The sequence below is a fragment of the Canis lupus genome, chromosome 6 (genome assembly GCF_011100685.1).
Source record: "Canis lupus familiaris isolate Mischka breed German Shepherd chromosome 6, alternate assembly UU_Cfam_GSD_1.0, whole genome shotgun sequence".
NCBI lineage: Eukaryota > Metazoa > Chordata > Mammalia > Carnivora > Canidae > Canis > Canis lupus.
Window position 1 is genome coordinate 4,859,899 of NC_049227.1, and position 18,005 is coordinate 4,877,903.

Consider the following 18,005-nt stretch of genomic DNA (forward strand, 5'->3'; position numbering starts at 1 on the left):
TGAACAGGGGTGCCTGGAGTGCTCTGTCAGTTAAGCATCTGCCTTCCGTTCAGGTCATAATCGTGGGGTTCTGGAATCAAGCCCCACATCAGGCTCCTTGCTCAGTTGTGACCCTGCTTCTCCTTCTCCTCCTGCCTGCTCTCCCCCTGCTCCTGCTCTCTCTCTCTCATTCTCTCACTCTCAGATAAATAAAAATCTTTTTAAAAAAATTAAAAACATGTACAGAGAGGCATTTGCTATTTTTATAATTAGAAAAAAGTTCATGAAATAAATATTATGATACATAATTTCATTATATCATGGCACTAAAATGTGAAATATGATCAAATTAATCATGATTTTTTCATTTTTCCATTTTTCCCCTCTTTATCTACCAGTCTGGACTCAAAGGTAGTTCCAAATTTAAAACTGTACACAAGATACAAATACAAAAGGCTCCAAGACAAAGGCCTCTATTTCTGATATATTTATTTATGCATTCAATCATGTATATTGGTAACTATTCATGGATATTTATTTTATCATTTGGACTGTAATCCAGTACATGAAATTTATTTCTTTTTCCCAAATTGCCCCATATTTCAGTTATCTCTATACCCCTTTGACATATACACCCCATCATTTGCCTTGTGAGCATTTCCTTCATTTCTGATACTACAAGATGTTCTAGACTTATCTTGTATATTCCCTGCTCCATCCCCAGAGTCAACCATTTCTCCAAGATCTCTGATCCCTTTTGTTTTGTTTATTCTCTCTCCTACTATAATATCCAGGCAATTCTCCAATGTCATTGACAGCATTGAAATAAGTAGATAGGAAGATTAAAATTCTGAAAGAGGACTATTCTTCCCTCTGACCAATATTGAGGTGGGAGAAGGGAATCTCTAAGTTTCAAGTTTCTTTTTCTCAAATATTCTCTTACTACTGGGATCTGGAGGCAGACACAATCATGGGAAATATGCAGTAAAGTGGGAACAATAAAGCTCCATATTTCTAGCAAGAAAATCAGAAAGTGTCAGGGAGATCATGGGGAGGAGGGAGTTCAAGGAAGCAATCCTATAAAATTATGTACAACTTGTGGACTCAAACACATGAAGTATATATATGGATTGGATGCTAAAACAAATAACACAGTCTTTGAGAACTGAATTATGTGTTAGAATACCACCCAGATCCCAAACGGATCCCTGAGTAATGTATGGGTGGAAGAGATATGAATAACATTTGCAAGGGCTTTGTATACTGAACCGACATTAGAAAGAATTAATGCACTCAGAAGATGGGTAGGAATTTGTGGCCTGAATCTAACTAGGTATTTATCTGCTTTAAAAGAACTAATGTGATAAGAATTAAATAAGACTCAGAGTCACATAACTCATTCCAAGATGTCTAGAACACAATTCAAAATAATTCTACATATTAAGAAATAAGAAAATCTGAACATCTCACAATGAAAAAAGACAACCAAAGGATACTAACAATGAAATTACACAGATGTTGAGATTATCAGACAAAGACACTTTTTGAACAGAGCATAATGTGGAAAGCCTCAGCAGAGAATAAAAGATCTTTAAAAAGAACCAAATTGCAATTTTATATAATAATCACAATTTTAAAAAATCATTGGAGAAACTCAGAGGCAGAATGGAAAAAAAAAACAGAAAAATATCAGTGAACATGGGGAAAGGCTATGAGATCACCTGATCTGGACGACAGAGAATAAAAACAAAGATGATTGAGGAAAAAACTTACAGAGCCTCAAGAACACATGGAGCAGTAACAAAAGATCTAACATTTGTGTCCATGGAGTCCCAGAGGAAGACAAAGCATTGTGGAAAAAAAAATTAAAAAAAAAAAGGATTTTTGAGTGAAATGAGCAAATATCTAAAAGTTTTGAAAGATCTTTTTCAAAGAGAAATATAAAATCAAAATGATCCTATAATTATTCAAATAAACTGAAATTACAGTTTAAAATCTTTCACAAAGGTAGCACTAGCCTCAGAAACTTTTATTGATGAGCTTTACAAAATATGCAAGGAAGAAAGAATTCTAATCTTATGCAAATTATTTTAGAGAATAAGAAAAAATAAGCATGCTACAATTCATTGGAAGCTAACATAACCTTAACAATGCGGGAATTAAATGAGAAAAGAATTTGTTAACATAAATGCAAAAATTTTAATCAGAATATTAGCAAAGTGATACCAACAATGTGTAAAAAGACTGTACATCATGACTACGTCAGGTTTACTTTATAAATGTGGTTAATAATAAAAATTCTATTAATGAAATGTATAATGATAATAGGTGATAGGAGAACAAGACCCAGGAAAGAAAAAAATGTATTTTAAAAATTTTAAATTATTTGTTAGAATACAACTGAATCTTTTAACAAATTAGGAAAAGAACAGCACCTCTTTGTGTGGAAAATGCACAAACACACAGTAAATATCTCACTCATTCTATGCAAAGTATTCTTTATAAAATAGGAACAAAACAAGGATGTCTGCTGGCACCAATTCAGTCAACATCACATTAAGGATCCAAGGCAATGCAGCAAAACAAGAAAAATATATAAACATCGAAAAGTAAGATACACAGTATTCAATGGTCTCAATGTATAAAATCATCTATGCAGAAACTGCTAAAGAATTCACAAACAAATTATTAGTTTCAAGTAGGTAATTTAGCACTGTTTGCGTATGTAAACATACAGAGGTCCCCTGAATTTCTAAATACTAGCAAGAAACAATTAGAAAATAAAGTCGAAAAAAGATATCACTTACAATAACGATACAGCTTATGCAGTATCTAAGAATAAATCTAACAAAAAAAATGGCAAGACTTAAAAGCATTTAAAGAGGCATAAGTAAGGAAGCATCACCACGTCAGGGAGGGGAGGACAGGATATTGTAAAGATTTTAATTCTCCACAAAGTTGATCCATATATACAATGCAATGCCAATACTGTGACTTAATAAGCAGTTTCCAAAAAGTAAGTAGAGGCAGAAAGAATATAGGAGACTCCTGGAAAAAAAAAAAAGATGCAAAAGAGGAGTGACTTGCTTTACCAAAATCAATATTTATTTTAAGGCTATATAATAATCAAGACAATCACGCTAGCACAGAGATAGATGTTTAGATTCATGAAGATAATGGAAAGGCCAGAAAAGGACCCATACATATATAGAAAAACTTACATATCAGGGCTAGAATTACAGAACAGTGAGAAAAAGTAGACTGCTCATTATGTGAAGCAGAAACAATTATTTATCAATGAAGATTAAAAATAGATTTGGATCCCTACCATATACCATTTAAAAAGATAGACAGACAGGTGGATGGATGGATGGGTGGATGGATAGATAGGAAGGTAGGTATATAGATGGATAGGTAGATGATAGATAGATAGATAGATAGATAGATAGATAGATAGATAGATAATGTATTAAAAATTCATATGCAAAAAGGCAAAACCTTAAAACTTTTAGGAGAAGATATAGGAGACTGTATGGAGGATCTCAGAACAGGAAATCATTTTTCAAGACACAAATGCACAAGTAATAAGGTAAAAAATTGCCAAAGTGGACAGTCTTATACCTAAGTTCTTCACCCAAACACAACATAAAGAGAATGTAAAGCAAAAACACAGACTTGGAGATGTTACCTGCTACCCATATAACTAAAAAAGAATTCATATTCAGTGTGAATACAGAACTTTTAAAAATCAAAAGAAGAAAAAAGTAGTTAAAAGAAAAAAGGCAAAAAACGTACACCGTCATTTCACAGGAAAAGAAGCATAAAGAGCTCATGACACCATGAAATGATTCCAAATAATAATCAAACACATGTCACATTGTCAAGACATTTGAAGTTGAGCAATACCACCCATTGGCAAGGGACTATAGTGGTAGACATTTTGAAGCACTACTTGTGACCATTTAAATGGTCATGGTTACTTTGGAAGAGACATGGCTTGACCTTCTTTAGCACACCACCAGCTGGCTGTCCTCCAAAATTCATTCACCCTTTTTTGTTTGTTTGTTTTGTTTGTTTTGTTTTTTTTTATTTATTTTTTATTGGTGTTCAATTTACCAACATACAGAATAACCCCCAGTGCCCGTCACCCATTCACTCCCACCCTCTGCCCTCCTCCCCTTCTACCACCCCTAGTTCGTTTCCCAGAGTTAGGAGTCTTTACGTTCTGTCTCCCTTTCTGATATTTCCCACACATTTCTTCTCCCTTCCCTTATATTCCCTTTCACTATTATTTATATTCCCCACATGAATGAGAACATATAATGTTTGTCCTTCTCTGACTGACTTACTTCATTCATTCACCCTTTTGTTAAGTATTGTTGGATTGTTTCTGAGAAGAGCCTGATGAACATGGGATTGTGGAGTCAGGATCATATTTCTTTGCCTCTTTACAGGCAGGTACTGCCTGACCGTTGACAACAGGGTGTGAACAGGAGCTGTGGGTCATTTCCAGGCTTTTAAAAAGTGGCTGAGCTTCTTGCACATTCCCTTTCTTTCTCCACTGCTCAAGATGAAAGGGATGGCCGCCAAGAGATGGAAGAGGTCTTGGTCTCTGAATTACATTCTAGAGGATAACCTTCCACTGATCCAGAATGCAGTTAAGGTATTCTATGATTAAGGAGATGAGTTCATAGGTACTTTTGTTTCTAGTTCTTACTTTAGATAAACATAACTAATGTAATCAGAAAAGAGTAAGCATGTGCCTATCCTAAGAGCAAGTATGTCCACTTGTAACTATTTCTCCCAGAGAAACTCTTGCTTGAGTGTCCCAGAAGTCAGGTACAGTACAGTCATGTACAGTAATATCCATACTAGCAGAACATAAATGTCAAACAGTTCTTAATGAGGAACAGTCAGAGTAGGACAGGCATGTAAATTGTGGGCTAAGAGTGCAAATGAATATTTCAGCGCCAAAATAATAAATCAACCGCAGCTACACACAATCAACATGGATGAATATCAGAAATATAATAATGAACAAGACAGAGTGAATCATAGAACATACACAATGTGATGGCATTTATGAGAAGTTCATAAACAGACAAAAAAAGTAGAAGAAATGCATTGTCTCAGTCTGGTCAGGCTACTATAACCACATAGCACAGGTTCAGTGGCTTATAAGCAAAAGAAATGTAATGCTCACAGTCCTAGACTGGGAAGTCCAAGATCGGGGTATCAGCATGGTCGTATTTTGGTAAAGTCTCTCTCCCTGCCTCATAGCAGGAGGCCTCTGTGTCCTCACATGGTAGAAGGGACACGGGATCTCCCTGGAGCTTCATTTGTTAGGCACCAGTCCCATTCATGAGGGCCTCACCCTCATGAATTAAGCACATCTCAAAGGTCCTACCTTCCTAATACCATCATCTTTAGAAGTTAGGATTCCAATGTGGGAATTTTGGGGGAGACATAAACATTCAGACCCTAGCATGCATTATTTAGGGATACACACCCTCCCTGAGAAAGAATAAAGATAAAGTTAAAGATTTAAACACATACCAGAAACTGTAAAACTCCTAGAAGAAAATATTGGGGCAAAGCTTCAAAACATTGTTCTGGGCAATGATTTCTTGTGTATGATACCAAAAGCCCAGGCAACAAAAGCAAAAATAGACAGATGGGATGACATCAAACTAAAAAGCTTCTGCACAGCAAAGGAAGCAATCAACAGAGTGAAAAGCAACTTATGGAATGGGAAAAAAAATATTTGCAAAGCACATATCTGATAAGTGCTTAATATGCAAAACATATAAGGAACTTTTACAACTCAATAGCCAAAAACCCACAAAAAACAAAAACAAAAACAAAACAAAAACAAAACTTCCAAATAACTGAATTTAAAAATGGGCAAAGTGGGATCCCTGGGTGGCACAGCGGTTTGGCGCCTGCCTTTGGCCCAGGGCGTGATCCTGGAGACCCGGGATCGAATCCCACATTGGGCTTCTAGTGCATGGAGCCTGCTTCTCCCTCTGCCTATGTCTCTGCCTCTCTCTCTTTCTCTCTCTGTGACTATCATAAATAAATAAAAATTTTTAAAAAATTAAAAAAAAAATAAAAATGGGCAAAGTATTGAGGCACTTGGGTGATTCAGTCAGTTAAGTAGCCAACTCTAGATTTCGGCTCAGGTCATGATCTCAGAGTCCTGGGATTGAGCACCATGTAGGGCACCCCATTCAGTGGGGGCTCTGCTTAAGGATTCTTGCTGAGACTCCCCAGCTCAGCTTGCATGCTCTGTCTCTCTCTCTCTCCCTCTCTAAAATAAAATAAACAAATCTTTTCTAAAAATGGGAAATATAGTTAAATAATTTCTCCAAAAATATTCAAATGGCCAACAAGTGTATGAAAAGATATTCAACATCACATGGAGTAGGAGAAATACAAATTGAAAGCTGTGTACTGGTAATGGGAGTGTAAAATGGTGTAGCTGCTATGGAAAAGAGTATGAAAGTGCCTCCAAAAATCAAAATAAAATGAGTATATCACCCAGCGATCCCACTTCTGAGTAATTATTCTAAAGAATTGAAATCAGCATCTCAAAGAGTTACTTGTATACCATGTTCATCACATTATTCACAAAAGCCAAGATGTGGAAGCAAAATTATATTGATAATTATTATATATCTTTATATGTATTATACATATTGTATAAATTCTTATTTATATTATATATGTAATATAAATAAGTACTGAATAACTAAGGAATATTGTTATTTATGTTTTTAAAATAAACAATATAAATACATATCAAATAATTATTAAAATATATATAAAAATTGTTAACCTAGAGATTTGCTATACAACTTTGTCCTTTTAGTTAACAGTACTGTCTTATACATTTAAAATTTTTTTTAAGAGGATAGAGCTCCGGTTTTGTGTTTTTTTAAACTAACATAAAAATAATAATAAAGATAAGCAAGAGAATTATTAATACTAATGTCAGGATAGTAGTTACTTCTGAGGAGTAGGGCAGGACCTGCCATCGAGGAAAACATAAAGATCCCCACTGTGTTACAGCATAAGCTGGGAGGTGGGCTCACAGAAATTAGGTTCATTTTTATTGCTAACACTGTGCACATGATATAGCTACTCTTTTATATGTTATCTATTTCACATAAAGCAAATTTAAGAGCTGGGGCACTTGGATGGCACGGTCAGCTAAGCATCCAACTCTTGATTTCAGAATCTCAGGATCAAGTCCCACTGCCAGCTCCATGCTCAGTGGGGAGTCTGCTTGAGATTCCCTCTTTCTCTCCCTCTCCTGAATCCACCCCCACTCTCTCTCTCTCAAATAAATAAGTCTTAAAAAAAAAAAAAAAAAAAACAACAACAACAAATCTAAGATCTAAGTGACATGATAAACGGCGAATTTAGCACAGGACCTAGAATGTATTAAGTTGCATAGTAATAATTCAACAACCACTTCTCGGTAAGTTTAATTTCTTTTTATGGCTTTATGTATGATATATGACATGTGTAATATATAGCACATATACAAACTATGTATAAGTGTATACTACATATATATTTCAATATGTATGTAATATATAGCATATAACACAAATAAAGCGTATCATACAAGCCGTATCATTTATATAAAATGGATTCAGGGGTGCCTGGGTGGCACAGTCGGTTATGTGCTCTGACTCCTGATTTCAGCTCAGGTCCTGATCTCAGGAATATGGGATTGAGCCCCAAGTTGGGCTCCAGGCTCAGCAGGGAGTCTGCTTGAGATTCTCTCCCTCTTCCTCTACCCTTCCCCTGCTTATGTGCACACACGCACTCTCTCTCTCTCTCTCAAATAAATAAATAAATCTTTAAGAAAATGAAGTGAGAAAAACAAAACAAAACAAAAAAATGAAGTGGGTTCATACCCTATAAAACTTTGTATCTTGCCCTTTCCACTTCCTATTCAGTGGTGAATAAAAAAGCAAGCCCTTTTAAATACTCTTCCTAAATGCAATGTTCTATGGCTGCATAACACTCACTTCTACCGTCGTGCTGTAATGGACTCAGGCATTCCTCTGTTGTTCGACGGGCACTTCACAGAAACCATAAACCGCACCAGAATATTTGACTACCTGGGGGTCCCGACTTCAGTCTGTGAAGGCTTGGAGGGGAGGGGCGGTGGATCCCAGGCCCCCCAGCACAGTAGGCACCTGCTAACGGTCTGCAGGGTGCAAGCATGCACAGTTTCCTTCTGCTTCCCAGGGGCCGCCTTACACAGACCTCGAGTTTTTATTTCTTTGAAGAAGTCTGATATGAAGCCTTTCCTACAACGGTGCCGAGTTGCTCCTCCTGACGGCTGGACCACAATGGAAAGAATTCTAAGGTATTTCAAGACCCAAAATAGAAAAAGAACAGTAATTGCCTCTCCTGGCAGCTTACACACAGAATCAAAAGCCCCAATTGCACGGGTTCCTTGGAACAAATGATATTCGCCTTCTGTAACTGTCTGATGTTCAATACCTTTTTGCAAGGGTTGTTATTATTCTTGTGTATTTATCTAAGACTCAGAACAAGTAGAAATCTTCCACATCCACAAATTAACAGAGGGATGATATCATAGGTTTTGCCTATCTTTTAAAAATAACTTAAGCTTCAACGAGAGCTCACATTTGGGAAGAAATTCTGGTTTGCTTCCCAGAAAGTTGGGTGATAAACTCTCACTTACGGACCTGTGATTTACCTATGCGGGGCATTTTCTAAAATGCATCTTTAAGGCTTTCTGTTGGAAGGACTCTTTGGGTTTAATAGATTGATCATGATAAAAATCATAGAATTTTATAGCTAGGAAGAGCCTTGGTGTGACAAGAGGATGAAAGCCCAGAGTCCCACAGCCAGTGTGCAGCTGTGGGTACACTGGGACAGAAATCTGATTCCCTGCCCAGAATGTATATTCCTCGCCTCGATGCCTGGACAGTGTGTTTGGAAACCATTAGAGGTCATTGTGGTGACCCCAGAGGTCCTCTCTCCCTGCTGTGCCTTGCTGTCCTTTCTGTTGGCTCTGCTGAGGCACCTCCCATGGCATCGGCTGCGGCCCAGTCCTGAGCCCAAGACTTACACCTCCTCACTGAAGCACATGGCTCTAACAAGAACTTCACTTGGCTCCATCCTGGCCTTGTTTCTGGGCATGGCTCTACGGGTTGTATTGTATTCCCCTAAAAAAGGTACTTAGGGGCTGCCAGGGCGGCTTAGCAATTGAGCGTCTGTCTTTGGCTCACGTCATGATCCCAGGGTCCTGGGATCAAGTCCCATATCAGGCTCCCTGCAAGGAGCCTACTTCTCCCTCTGCCTATGTCTCTGCCTCTCTCTCTCTCTGTGTCTCTCATGAATAAACAAATAAAATCTTTTAAAAAAAAAAAAGATACATTGATATCCTAACCCTCATACCAAAAGAATGTAACCATATTTGGAAAAAGGGTCTCTGCAAAGGTAAGCAAGTTAAAATGAGGGCAGTAGGTGTGTTGTAATCCAATACAAAGAAGGATGATTTGGAAAGAGAAAAAGCCACGGGCAGAAAGAGATGATGCAAAGACACACAGAGGATGCCATCTACAAGCCGGGAAACACCTTAGAGCTACCAGATGCTGGGAGCGAAGCCTGGACAGATCGTCCCTCACAGTCCTCAGATGAACCAACCCTAATGGCACCTTGACTTCAGATTTCTGCCTCCAGAGCTGTGAGGCCATAAATCCCTATCATTTAAGTGGCCCAGGGTGTGGTACTTTACTCGGCAGCCCTCGGAGGCGACGCAAGAGGCATCCTTCTGCTTCATGACCTCTCACTGGCAAGCTCTCTCTGCTAACAACCTTTTTAAAAATTCTATTTCTCCCTTAAGACTTTTTAGGGAAATGATCTATTTGGTATAGGTCTTTCTTTCATATCTGATGAGTCTACAGATGGGCCTCTTTCAGGTAAGGGCCCCACACCTGGCTCCATCAGCTCTGATTTAAAACAGTGCACATCCCTTTAGCTGAGAGTGGGTTTCAAGCTGAGGCTATAACTCTGGAGGATGGTCAGGCCCTTAGGCACTAGATTGACATATCTTGTACCATCTTAAGGAAAATAAGATAAAATGTATAATGTTAAACATTTGTGAAGCCATCTAGCAAAGGACAGAGAATCTCCAAGCCAAAATAGTAGGAAGAGGCCCTGAAATTAAACATGGCTGCATAGCAAAGATAATTGTAGTATAATTCATTATAATTATAATAAAATATTTGAATATATATTTCCTATATATTGAATATATATTCCTATATATATATATTTTTTTTTTTTCCTTCAAAGGGAAGTTAGGAAAGTCTAGTAAAACAAAAGTGATGAGCAAGACATGACGGTACTTCCTTAGGAGTGTTTACAGGAGAGAGACACCAGAATATTCCCATCATATAAGAGAGGAGGCTAAGAAGGAGTCATCCACAAGATGTCCATAGAGGTCTTCAAAGCTACCTCCCAGTTAGTGTGGTTCTGATTCTATACTTACCAAGTAGCCTTATGCTCAGTAAGCCAACCTATGAAGCTTCTGGGAAGAGGAAGTCCTGGAGGATGGACATGGAAATTCTGGTCATTCCCTTCCAAGGAAATGGATTTTCATTCAGATTTATACATCAGTCTCTTGTGAATTTAATCAATAGGAATATATTCCCCCCAAGATTCACAAATCCTCCTGTGACCTGAAATAATTAGGCCTCAGAACCAAAACTCAAAACTATACTCTGAACAGCAGTAACCCCAACAAATGCTACCATTGCCCAGACCCTTCTGAACAGTTGTGTGCCTTTCCCTTCTTGTTCCCATCTCCTACTTGCCACTAGGCATCTAAGTGAATATTAAAACTGGAAGCAGTCCCACCTAGGCGAAAGAGAACTAAATTTGGACTCTGACAGATACTCCTTAAATTCCATCTTGCCACTCATTCTGCATATAATTCTGAACAACATGCTTACCCTCTATTTTTTCAACTTTAAAATGGGAATATTAAAATTACCTGACAGGTTCGGGAGAAAGGAGGCATCTTGTATAGAGTAGAGCACAGAACGCACGTGTAACAAGTGACAGCTCCTTCCCCTGCTGGTGGATCGTGCTGGTGTCGAGTGAATTTATAATCTTCTCAGTTATCTCTTCTTACCAGCGGTTGATGGCTGTTCAGGGAACAAAAATTAATTTTTACATTAGCCCAAGCAAAACATAATTAGGGAGTCAAATCTGTTGCCGTAGCAGCACGAAGAGTAAAAATAGGAATGTGCCTCAGAGCTAATGGCATCTTCAGCAGCCAGGAGTGTCCTTGTAAGCCCATCCCTCACATAGGGCAGAATTTATGGGCCTTTCATGGCACCAAGCAAAGAGCACTGGGCTTGGAATTGAGACTCCTTCATTAGAGTCTTGCTTCTGTCATCTTGGGGAAGACCTCGGGTTATTGTATCTCTTTCTCTATGCTTCCTTTTCTTAATGGGGGGGGGGGGAGGGGACAGTGTTCCCAGCTCAACCTGAAGGTGTATTGAACACCTTGAACTCAGAAAATCCTGGAACAAGGAGGCTGATAAATGGATGCTCTCAGGATCTGTTTCATAAAGGAATGGGGATGGGGCACCCGTGGGGGGTGTACAGCTCAGATCTCCCTTGGAGGAAACTTACCATGAGAAGTGTAGTGAGCAGTCAGCCCCCAGAAGCTCCCCCTTCCCCATCTTTCATGAATCCTCCATGGGGTCTCCACAGCATTCACATGAAAGTCACATTTTGCTCCCTGCTTCTCCCATCCTATGGCTGAGCCCAGCAAGTGTTCTAGAACCAGGCTATTTCTTCCCTCCAAGGGCTCCTCTAACAGATCATCATTGCTTGTGAGGTGTGGTAGCTAGGCTCCAAGGTAGCCCCATTGAGCCCTCAAGAAATACAGGGTCTTCCCACCCCGTGCAGACTCCTCCCATCAACAGGCTGATCTTACAGCCAGGGGTCCACAGAACTGATAGTGTGTGACTTCCCAAGGGGATAAAATACCTCGTAGCTGCCATCTGGTCGTCAAAAGATGTAGTGTTGGTGCCAATCATGGAGGCACAGCAGTGTGTGTGGGAGGTGTTGACATTGGTGGTGATGTGCTGGTAACTAGTTGGGACAACAGTGTGCCATCGACACTGGGCATTGGTGACATAGCAGCCTTCATGTTGCACTGACAAGAATGAACCTGCCTTGCAGCATGCAAGCTCCGAGCAAGAGCAAGCAAGGAGTAAAATGCCAACCACACAAGGGACCCAAGATCCTGCTTCTCAAGACATACACATAACACAGCTCCTGAGAGTCCTGAAACCAAGCCTGTGAGGGACAGGAGGAGATGTCCACTTTCAACTAAAAGAGCAATCCAGGATGAAGTAGTCATCACTTGATCTCCAAATGTCAGTTCAGTTGGGTGATAACACATTAAATGTAAAAATTGGGAACTTCATTATATGTTTTCCAAAGACCCTACTTTTGACATTGACACATCACTGTCAATGTCAACACCCTACTTGATGCGCTGCTTACACTGCCATCCATTCGCACCAACATTACATCTCTTGGGTGCCAATATAGCACCTGATATGTTTCTACCAACCGTCTCCACACCTGTACAGATTATAGAAAACTGGCCCTGTTGCTAGAAGGGAAAAAATTAAAGATAAACTTCAAAAATGAACAAAATTTGGGGAACCTAGATGGCTCAGTTCATTAAGCATCTGCCTTCGGCTCAGGTCATATCCCAGGGTCCTGGGATGGAGCCCTATGTCAAGCTCCCTGCTCAGCGGGGACCCTGCTCCTCCCTCCACCGCTTCCCCTGCTCTGCTTTCTCTCTCTTTCAAAAAAATAAATAAAAATCTTTAAAAAAATCTTCCTTCAAAAATGAACAAAGTCGAATCTCTCCCTTCTCTTTCCTTCCTCTCTTCCCTGTTCCCCTGTAATGACAAGCCAGACAGAACTTCCCCACCACTTTGGAGGGAAGAATGTTTAAAGGCTTATTTTGTTTTTTTCTTTCTCATCAACCAAGAAAGCAGCATTGATATGGTACAAAGCCGGTCAGCAGCAGATGTTGCTCAGACCCCTACCACTGGGCTGGTTCCCCAAATGTTGAGATAACTCAAACATTTCTTTTTCGGTGTCAGTACTATTTCCTTCTGATACAGCATGGAGCCTGAGCCCCCTAGCCTAGTCCTGGATTTGAGGTGATTGTCAGGCCACCAATTCAGAGAGACTCCATTCATTTAAGGCCAAACTGTGTTCCCTAATGGAACTGATTAGCATTATGGGTGGGTGTGAAGATTTCCAAGGGAGTCTACTGTGGTTTGGAGCCAGATCCTCTGCTAAGTGTGCATGTCCAGTGAAGGTACATACCGTCAAGTGCAGGAGGTATGTATAGATGAGCTATAAACCTTGACACCAGAGTGAGGATGACCACTGCTCTCTATTTCCATTGATGCCACTCAAGGCCCAGCCTCTGACATCTCTTGCCCGGACTGCCATATCCATTTCCTTACAGCTTTACATCCCTCCACTTTCGCCCTCATCTACACCTTCTTCCCACAGCACAGAGTGGGTCTTGAAAAAGGCAGCCCCATTCATATCTCTCCACCTCTTTAAATGCTGTTGCTTATAGGGCCAAGTCTCAGTGGCCCTCTGTGACATGGCCAGCATCCACATTTGTTTACTGTGTGCTTGTATGTCTGTAAAGTCCCCAACTGTGCTTTCCCCCTGCCTGGAAAATTTACCCCATATCTGGCCTCTTCTCACTAGTTCCTCCTCACCCTGCAGTTCTCTCCCTGATCATCTCTCTGATTGTGGACTTCACAGCATGACTTACACTTGTGACTAAATAAACACATGTGTAATAATCTGTTTTATGTTTTTCACTCCCAGAAGACAGGTGCATGGTAGACGTTCAGAAAACATTTGCCAGATGAGCAAATGGATGGATGGGTGGGTGGATGGATGGATGGATGGATGGATGTGTGGGGGATAGGTGGATCGATGGATATATGGCCATGTTGATTGTCTGAGTGATCTCACTTAACTTTGCTTCCTTAATATAAGCCTTGTCTCTGATATCATAAACTTCACATCTAATGAATGGGAGACACAGAAATCATGACGCTTTTCAAGGAAATGCCCAGGACCCTTCTTAATTTCTTATTAATTCTTCTCTGGTTCCCACCTTTTACCCTTTGATTCCTCATCATCAGTTTCCTCTTGGTGGCATTGGGTTCCCTCTTGCTTTGTTTAGTTCCCCTATGTTGTTGTTACCCCCTTTTATCTCCCACTCTGGAAAGAATTGTACCTGGATCTCCTCTCTCAGTCAATACTCTCATCTGCGCTATTGATTCTTTGGAACCCAACTCCTAGCTCCTGGCCATTTGGCCAATACCTAGTAGTACCTTCCCAGGCATCGGTGCCTTCCTCTGATTCCCAACTGTCATGATTGTCTGGATCCAGCTTGAAGTTTGCAAAGTCATAGATGGCACCTGATATTTTCACAGAGGAATCCTTGGCAGGAGCACTTGCCTAACACATAGTAGGCACTTGGTACATATTATTGAACAAATGAATGAATGAATGCCTCCAGGTGAGGTGGGTGAGGAAAGAGCAACAGTTATTTGAGCTGATGAGACAGGGGCCGGCAGAGCCTGCTGTCCCCAAGTGTTTTCAATATCCAGAGGGCTGAAGATAATTAAATGGAAACCATCCATTCAACTGTTCACCATGACAACTACCTTTGATTGATGAGCCCTGAGGAATAGCCTAGAAAGATTTCAATCTATCTGAGAGGATCACTACCAACCAGGGATTTTTCTGAGCTGATTTTTCTAAGATCTGCAGATAATGTTGTCACTAAGTTTGACGGAATGACAATTTTCAATTCATCCCTCTAGTACCTCACAGTGTTATCTGGCAGCCCGCATGCTGGCTAAATGGCATTTTAGTGTTAATGCAATGGCATCACGGTCCTGTGTATCTCTTTCCTCTCATCTGGTGTAAGGACATCTCTTTAAGGGAACAAAAAATAAGAAAGCGGCAGGTCCTCCCATGATAACATTTGTGATGAAGAATTGCAAATGGCCCAGTGTCATGAAAAATCCAGTAGTGCATTTAAAGAATATGTGCCTTATTACACACTTGTTGAATACCATCCATGATACCATATTTTACTACGTTGGTTTACCAGCAGTGCATGGTCTCAAGATGGTAAGAAATAGTTGAACTTCTTGCTCTAATTCTAAGCACGGCCCTACCCCAGCTCTGTCCCCTATCCCAGGGGTTTGTGGACCACGGGTTGGGAATCATTACTCTTGATCATCTTTGTGAAGTTCAGGATTCATAAGTTAGTGTCCCTTTTGGGTACAGCCTGAGGAACTCAGCCACAGTGGGCTTCCTGAGTATGCCTCATTGCCAGGGAGTCAGTTTCTTCTTGCCTACAACAGATCTTCCTGGGTCATTTATACTTTCTCCCCTAAAGCCCTAGAATGTTTAAATCGAGGGGTCCTGATGTATTGAGAACCCCACTGGTGAGGGCATGCTTGCCCTGCACAGTGTGGAAAGATACTTCCCTCCCAAGTTGAGAATGAGAGCGTTGGAATGAACCAGACTTTACACCTGACTTGAGGGTGAGGGCTGTCTGTGGCCACTGATGACTCCTTTCCATCCAAAGCCTCTGACATTGCCTGCATCATGACATATCTGCCTCTACAGGCCTATCCCTAGCTCATCCCTAGCTCCAAGTGCAATCTCAGCGGCCCCACCGAGCAAGATGCCCCAAACTGCTCAGCTCACTCTTGTAAACTAAAGATCCTGTAGCTAGGATAGGATAGTCCCAGAGTAATTTCATCTCAATAGCTAATACGATTGAAGGACATCAACTCCAAACTCCAAATTGCATATGAAGTTAAACCATTCCCAGGTCAGCTGTACTTGCTGCAGGATGGAAAGGCAGTAAGGCTGGACCAAAGCACCATCTGGTGAATTCTCCACTTCCCTGACAAGTGCTGCTATCCTCTATCTGCCTTGTGAAGGCTGCCTTTGGCTCCTCCTTCTTGGGGAAAGGAGTCAGACACCAGGAGGAGGAAGGGGCAGGACTGCTCCGAAACCCCTGGGTGGCCTGGTGGTCTCCTTTGCCCATAAGCAGGAATTTACTGCCGCCTCTTGTTTTGTGGGTCCTTTGGAGCTCCCCACTGGCAAGCCACCTCACTCTGTTCCCTTAGCAAGGCAAGGCCCCTTTTGGCAGGCTATTACAGCCAGCCCAACTCTGGCTTCTTTCTTCTGAAATTCCCCCTTTCCTTAGGAAGTTCTGCTTCCTATGGTGCTCCCACTATTCCAGGGAAATGTGCATTCTTGCCCACAATCAGAGCAGTATGCCAGCTTCCAGCATGCTCACTGCTCTCCACACTCAGCCATCTGAGAAACTGCATTCCAGGAGACCCATAGAAGCATCCTGGGTCCCCCCTTTGAAGCCCTTTAAAACTGGGAGCAAGACACACACCAACTCTGTCCTGAACTCTCCCACTTTCATTGCACTAAGAGGCACAGGGCCTGTTGTCTGCCACCTTTGGAATTCTAAGCCTTTCCCAAATGGTATAAATGCTCATTTGAGAATGTAAAGTGCTGGCCATCTATAGTTATGCTTTCTATCTTTGGGCCTTCATCTAAAATTGAAACAGTCCCATTTTAATACTCAGTGACACATAAAACCGCAGAATAATTTACAAAAGCACAGAAATATTTACAAATTTTTTAAAGATTTTATTTATTTATTCAAGAGAGACAGAGAGAGAGAGAGAGAGAGAGAGGCAGAGACACAGGCAGAGGGAGAAGCAGGCTCCATGCAGGGAGCCCGACGTGGGACTCAATCCTGTGACTCCAGGATCAGGCCCTGGGCCGAGGTGGCGCTAAACCGCTGAGCCACCCAGGCTGCCCAGTATTTACAAATGTCTACTAATTTACACAAATATAAGGCACAGCCCCAAGTACTCAACAATAAACTACTAAAACTAAACATATACATTTCCATGATCCTGCAATTCCCCTCCTGGGATATACTCCAAAGAAATACGCACATATTCCCCCAAAACACACAGAAGAATGCATGTACCTACACAGTTCATGATAGTTCCAAACTGGAAACTACTCAGATAAACAAAAGCAGAAGAAAAAAGTGCATCGTGGTTGATTAATCCACAGGAGTACAATATAGCAGAGAAAATGGACAAACTATTACCCACATGCAAGATGGATGAAGCTAACAAGCATAATGCTTAACAAAAGAAGGATATATGATTGGATTTCATCTATATAAAGCCCCAGAACAGGGAATACTCATATATAGTATTAGAAATCAGAGAATGTGGGGAGATGCCTGGGTGGCTCAGTCTGTTAAACATCTGACTTTGGCTCAGGTCACTATCCCAGTATCCTGGGATCAAGCTCTGCCCTTTCCCCATTGCTCATGCTTTCTCTCTCTCACTCTGTTCTCTCTCTCTCAAATCTTTTTTAGAAGATTTGAATTTGAATTTAGAAGATTTTTTTTTAGAAAAGACAAAATCTTTTTTAAAAATAAAGAAAGGGGATCCCTGAGTGGCTCAGCAGTTTAGTGCCTGCCTTTGGCCCAGGGCATGATCTTGGAGTCCTGGGATTGAGTCCTGCGTCGGGCTCTCTGCATGGAGCCTGCTTCTCCCTCTGCCTGTGTCTCTGCCTGTCTCTCTCTCTCTCTCTCATGAAATATAAATTTTAAAATCTTAAAAAAAAAAAAAGAAATTAGAGTAGGGATGTCTGGGTGGCTCTGTCGGTTTTGCGCCTGCATTTGGCTCAGGTCATGATCCCAGGGTCCTGGGATGGATCCCCGTGTTGGGCTCTCCACTTGGCAGGAAGCCTGTTTCTCGCTCTGCCTTCAGCTCCCCCTGCTCGTGCTCTCTCTCTCTCATTCTCTCTCTGTCTCTTTGTGTCTGTCAAATAAA

At 40.8% G+C, this 18,005-nt stretch overlaps 1 long non-coding RNA gene across 5 annotated transcripts in view; it reads right to left on the reverse strand.

Moving 5' to 3' along the window:
- The window catches only part of LOC111096189, a 54,273-nt gene extending 40,454 nt beyond the window's left edge, over positions 1-13,819 (reverse strand). The window contains exons 1-3 of one of the 5 annotated variants that reach the window (XR_005360525.1): positions 13,399-13,819; positions 11,027-11,180; positions 10,523-10,577 (exon numbers count right to left, since the gene is read on the reverse strand). This is a non-coding gene — a long non-coding RNA (uncharacterized LOC111096189). Of the gene's footprint in view, positions 1-10,522; positions 10,578-11,026; positions 11,181-12,033; positions 12,623-13,398 lie in introns of those variants that run through there. The other 4 variants (XR_005360523.1, XR_005360522.1, XR_005360524.1 and 1 more) reach the window with 4 other exon arrangements.
- Between the last annotated feature and the right edge of the window lie 4,186 nt (positions 13,820-18,005).